Source organism: Rissa tridactyla, chromosome 3 (assembly GCF_028500815.1).
Source record: "Rissa tridactyla isolate bRisTri1 chromosome 3, bRisTri1.patW.cur.20221130, whole genome shotgun sequence".
Lineage (NCBI taxonomy): Eukaryota > Metazoa > Chordata > Aves > Charadriiformes > Laridae > Rissa > Rissa tridactyla.
This window is the reverse complement of record NC_071468.1, coordinates 30,131,018-30,137,017: the sequence shown is the minus strand read 5'-3', so window position 1 is coordinate 30,137,017 and position 6,000 is coordinate 30,131,018. Positions and strand designations below refer to the sequence as shown.

General features: G+C 47.2%; 1 protein-coding gene across 5 annotated transcripts in view; it reads left to right on the top strand.

Annotated features, from left to right (window-relative positions):
* Nucleotides 1–520: 520 nt before the first annotated feature.
* The window catches only part of SRBD1 (S1 RNA binding domain 1), a 132,918-nt gene continuing 127,438 nt past the window's right edge, over nt 521–6,000 (top strand). Inside the window, exons 1-2 of one of the 5 annotated variants that reach the window (XM_054195658.1) lie at nt 521–658; nt 1,920–2,030. The gene's annotated coding sequence lies outside the window, so the exon portion shown is untranslated. Of the gene's footprint in view, nt 712–1,876; nt 2,031–6,000 lie in introns of all 5 variants that reach the window. The other 4 variants (XM_054195656.1, XM_054195659.1, XM_054195657.1 and 1 more) reach the window with 4 other exon arrangements.

Here is a 6,000-nt window from a genome sequence, read left to right as displayed (position 1 = left end):
ACATCCAAGAACCACCGACTCAGGGGGAAAGGGACAGCTGATCACCACCACCAAACACCGCCATTGTGTTGCACCTGAGGCACCTCCAGGCCACGCTGGGCGCTGGCGTGCGGTGCCGCGGCCTACGGCCCTCCCCGGGGCAGCCGGCACCCGACCCCCGCTCGAAGAGGCGGGACAACGGGGAGAACTGGCTCGACCAGACCCCTTGCCCAGGTCCGCCGAGGCGCGGGGAGAGACACCCGCACAGGTTTCTACAGCAGCACAAGCCCCGGCCCCGCGCGCACAACCACCGGCTTCCCGCCGCCGGGCCGGGCCGGGCCGCTCCCTTCCCCTCAGGGCCCAGGCCCGGGCCCGGGCCCGGGCCCGGGCCCGCGCCACGGCCTCCCCGGCGCCCAGCGCCACCTGGCGGAGGCAGCGTCGGCCCCGCCGCCCCGGGGGCTGCCCGGCCCCTCCCGGGAGCCCCATCGCCGCGGTCCGGCGGGGGAGTGGGCGGTGCCACCACGGATCCCGCCGCCCCCTCCCTCCCTCCCCTCCGGTGCCCGCTTCCTGCGGCGCGGCGCGGCGGCCGCTTCCTGCTCCTCCCCGCGGCGTGTCGGGCGGGCGGCTCCGCCATGGCCGCCCTGGCGGCCCTTTCAAACGCGGCAGCCGGCGGCAGAGGGTAACATCGGGGGAAGCCTCCCGCCCCTCGCCGGGCCCGGGCCGAGGGCGCGGGTGAGGCGCGGCGGGCAGCGGCCTGCGGGGCCGCGCTGGCCCCGGCGGCCTCCGCGCCGGCGAGCGGGGAGTTTCCTGTTGTCTCGGTTGTTGAGGTGGAAGCGAGCCGTTTTCTTCCTGGGCCTCCGTTACTGCTCCCTGCCTCTCCCCCGGCGCGGGGGAAAAAGGGCTGCTCAAGGCTCCCCTCGCCCTGAAGCGGTGCCCGGGTCCCGCTGTGCGGGAGCCGCAGGGGGGGTGGGGGCGGGCGAGCGGGACCGGTGGTGCGGGCGGCAGCGCCCTGGGGGGGCGCGTGTGGGGCGCCCGGGCTCCACTGGGACGTGTCCCGTGTCCCTGCTTCCCTAGAGGGCAGGAAGGGGCTTGTGGGGGGACTTGTTCCCATGGGAATTGATGCCTTTCCCAGGAGAGGGGGGTGAAATTTAGCTCAATTTAGCTCAATTAGCCCTTCCTCTCGAATGCTGTCAACACACCTGAGGATAGCGGGGTGTTGTCTGGGGAAGGATAGGGCTTTGAAGTATATTCTAAGGTCAGTTGCATTTCCGGGCTGAAAAGCAGTGATTTGGATGGTAGCGAGTCACCAAGCAATAAACAGTGCTTTGCTGTCAACTCCCCTTGTGCCTGCAAGACTCTGAAATGACTGTTTTTGGTGTGATAAACTCTGCTGTGGCTGTCGCCATGCAGAACATGCACATCTTCTGTATCCTTCAGGAGCGAAAGCATCCCACTAAATTAAGCTGGATGGGAGAGTTACCTTATAGCTAGTTTTCTGGGTTGGAGGAAAAGCATCACTGCACATGATGTAGTAGTCTGTTACTGAATCAGAAGCTGTAGCCTCCTGGTTTCGGATAATAATGTCTGTTTTCATAGGTGGTTTGAGTGGTTTAAAAAAATCGCATGGAAAGTGTTTGTTCCCCTGCCTTCTTGTGCACCCCTCTTCTGATTCATTGGGAAGCTGCTGCATATCGCGGGTTGTTCCTTTTCCTCAGTGGGACCACTAGTTAGAGGAAGAGGCTTGGAGGAGAGCGTGCTTTCTAAGGGTGGTTTGCCTTTTTGCTGGTACTCCTACTAGTCTGATACCTTTTCCTTTCTGATTAGTACTGGGAACTGTTTTGCTATGTGTGCATACCCAATACGTCTCTCCCTCTTCTTTCTGTCTGTAATTTTCCAGTTGGTACTGGAGTCTCCTGATCTGTGTCTGACTCCTTTCTCAGGCAGTCCTGACGGCCTTTGTGCAGGAAAAGTCCTTGGAAATCTACTGCACCAGCTTCTCTGAGCAAAAGTGTCTGGGAGTTCTTCAAGGTTTTAACCTCAAGAGGATTAGAGTAAGTTGGATTTATATTTTGAAGTAAAACTTAGTTGTTACAGGTGATAAAAACCTTCTGGAGTGATAGAACAATTTCCATGCAAGTCCCTACCATCAGTCCGTGTAGCATTTTTTTCCTCTTTGCTGCTGACAGTATGCTCACACTTTGATTTCTTTTTAGGACGTTATTGTAGTATGCAATGGAGGTGTCTTAAAATGACAAGCAAAATCATATAATTATTGAAGTGGGCCGTTCTGCTGCTACTAATAATGGTCTGAAATTCACTTGTGGGATTTGTAGTGCTTTTTGTGTCCTGCCCCACATGCTTGGTGTTATAATAAACTGTCATTTGGCTAGTACTGTGTGCTAAAATGCAAAATTCTATTGTACTTGCTGTTTTTTTTCATGCTAGAGAAGCAGAAGCTGAAAAGCAAAGTTTGAGGAGTTTCCTGCATGGACAGAGTTCCTTCTGGAAGGAACACCGTGCTTTAGATTAACTGGAAAAGGGCTTTAGAAGTTTCTGTGTTGTTTCCTGCTGGACAGGGTTGGTTTTGCAGTTACTGAAATTAAGTTAATTTCCAAGTAAATGTGTGGTAGTGTGGTTGTTTGGTTCTGTGTTGTTTGTTTTTTTTTTTTTAAATCCTGCACTTTCAGGTAGAAGAATTTATTCGATTGAGTTGTAAGGTGCAGTAGACTTTGTTGATATTCAGATGTGTATTTCTCTAGTTATGAGGGATTTATGTGACTTTATGTAGTAAGGTAAAATTTAAATTTGCCATAAGGGCATTAATTTGAACATACTGTGGAAGTATAACCTTTTCTATAAGTTTCAACTGTTAAATACAATTTTTTTTTTCCTAAAGCGCCCTGTAGAACATGTGATAGTCTATTAGGATTACTGGAGCAATTTCTGACCCTGAAATTTGTCACTCTACTGGTGGAGCTACAAAACATAGCCTTGTGCTAGTGGGATTTTTTGAGGGTTTGGGGGGTATGGTGGGGAGCAGGGAGGGTTTTTCGGTCTCATTACTTTAAAACTATTATGAAACTTTTCTTCCTGTAAGTATTTACTTATGCTGCCTGGATTCACACATGATGAAATTTACATTTAATGGGTTGTATCTTTGCATGAATACAGAGGTTGAAGAGAGTATCAGTCTGTAAATGAGATTTGGATTGCTTTATTAACATAAGGCCTTTAAAGCCTCTGTCTACTTATATTCTACATGCCACCTAGAACTCTTATTTTGAGAGAGAGACCAGAGGAATGATTACCTCCTTGCTGTATGTTTTGTGTGTACCCATATTAAGATTCTGTGAAGCATATACTTCTGTGAAGTATATGCTAAGAGCTACCCTACCACTCTTCTTTATTCCTGGTGCGGCCCAACACTGAGCTACACTAGCCTTATTTTAATGAGTAGCTGACAGGGAAGGAGAGGTGTGCTATTCACACCCATCAGGATAGCTTGAGTGCATTGTGGAGCTCTGCATTGGATGCAGAGAATAGAAATGGTGAGAGCAAAAGAACTGGCAACAAAACTGATGCCAGACTATTTGAAGAGTAGACCCGGGAGACATATTTATCTACAATACCAATGAGTTAAATAGCTTCAACTGTTCTACACTGGCCAGCGTGTAGAGCTGGCTTTACAAAGTCCTCTTTCTTTTTTAAGCGGAAGTACTTTTGAAGAACGTGCTGTAACTGGTTTGGGGTTTGTGGTAAAGCAAGGCTTTAGTGATTACTGAGAATGTGAAGTCAAGAGGATTCAGGTATTTCAAGCAACGATGTTTCATGCTGCATGCTGTCATTTGGGAGATGGACAAGCAGAAGAGTTTTAATTCCCTTGAATAGGGGATCTAGGGTCTAGTGTGAAGGTTTCAGCCTATCGCACAGAAACGGAAGATCATACGCAGACGGATCTGAAATGAAACAGGAGTTGGGACCTTAAGTATGCGGGCAAGGCCAAAGCTTCTGGGGCCTAGCTTGTGTTGCCTGACATGGAAGTAAGATACTGTTGGTGAGATGGTCGTTAAGAACTCTTTTTCTCAAAGAAAAAGATACCTTTTTTGTTTTTTTAATTATGGCAAAGTTTCTGACAATGTACATAAAATAATAAAAAATGAGTTAGCAAATGTTACTTGGAAAAAGTTTGTTGGCCTCAGATGTGAGGAGGGCTGTTAGAACAGAGTTTATAGGAGTTCAATATGCCAATTGGCAAGCCAGTGAAATCCTGCACAGGGTGGCTGTGCGTGTCACTGGATACTGCGTGTTTACTTCCTTCATGTGATAAGTACAGCAGATGCCAAGCACTGTGAACACCTGTGATAAGGTACAGCAATACTGAATGCAGACACAGGAAGGGAAAAGAGTTTGCTCTGACCTGACTCTGGTATAAATTGGTTAAATTATCAGCTTTGTAGCTGGCTCTTCTACAGCTATGGGGCTTTTCTGGATTTGGGAAGGGGACACAGGTCTATGCAAGCTACAGTTGCTTTCCTCAGGACAGAAACCAACCCTCTACTTTGAGTATGGTTACCTGGAGGTGACAGAGAAGGAAGAGATAAATGCATTTTTCCCACCGATGCCAATCTATCTGGGAAATATAATAGGAGTTAAGTGGCCAGCTTCAGACTGCCTTGACACCAGCATGCTGTGGATGTGTGTAAATAAAGTTCTTCCAAGCTCCCTCAACACTTGAGGCAGGAGACAGGGGGGACTATATCCTTGTAGAAGCAGAGCATGGAGCAGGTGATAGTGTGTTGGTTTGTCTTGTCATGTAGACAAGTGCAGTCAGCATCGTAGGTGCCTCATGTGGAGTGTAACTGTGTTTGCCTGTTTACTGAGTCTTCCAGCTTCACTTCAGGGACTGTCTCTAAGCCTTTTTTTAAAAAAAAAAAAAATCTGTAATAGTTATTCAACATCATCAGTGGCATTTAGACTTGTTGCTTTTTCGTCCTCTTCCCTGCCTCCCCCTCCGCAGTGAATCACAGAAGGACTGGTTTTCTTAGTCATTAACTGTAGGTGTTAGCACACCCTAGCGCAGGCAGCTCAGGAGGAAAATTTAGCAGACAGCTGTCTGGCAATTTGGAATCAAATCAGAAGTACTTTTGTGGATTCGAACAAAAACATGATTCTTTGTAAACAAAAAGAATATATGTAGCAACTGCAAAATTCTTTTTCTACAACTATGAAGTATAGATAGCTTGGTGTGTACATTATTAGAAGGGGAGGTGGTTATGACTTGGCCCCACCTCACAGTGAAATACTGGGACACTTTTTTCGTTTGTGATATCTCGTGTTTGATATTCATCTCACAGATGCTCTTTTGGTATTGGGCTTTTATTTTGAGCTGTAGAACTCCATTTTGGCTTCTGACCATGGCTTGTCTGTTCATGGAGAGTTACTCTGAAATAAGTTTTGTGCTTTAAATTCACAGCTTACCTTAGTTCAAATTTAAGTGCAGGTACAAAAGCCTTTAGGAACAAAGTTGCCACTCTTCCCAAGAATATTTAGTAGATTAATAATGTAATTAAAGTTGGAGTTTATGTGTCTGAGGCCAGTCCCAACTCATTACGTGCTTGTAAGAACTGACACAGTATTGATGAGTGGGACAGAGGACAGAGTCTGTGCTGGTCTTATCTTCTTTGATCTTCTGGATCAAACATTTTTGATACTTCTCACGCTTTCTGAAGAAATGCAACAAACACTTAAAAGATGATCTAATTATTTTTTAAAGTGAAAATCCAAGAAATCAAAAGAAAAAAAAAAAACCCAAACATTGAAGTGTCCCGTAAAGACTTAGCCTTCTTACATATCACTTTCTGTTCTGTTTCATGCTTTCCTATGCCATTTTTATATTTGCTGTATGGTAATTCTACTTCATTCAGTGCATTGTATGAAGACAAGTAGAATCAGAGTGAAGGATGTAGGAGCAAATATGAATCTGTTCATGAAGAATGTGGAAAATGCCTGGTTCCACAAACC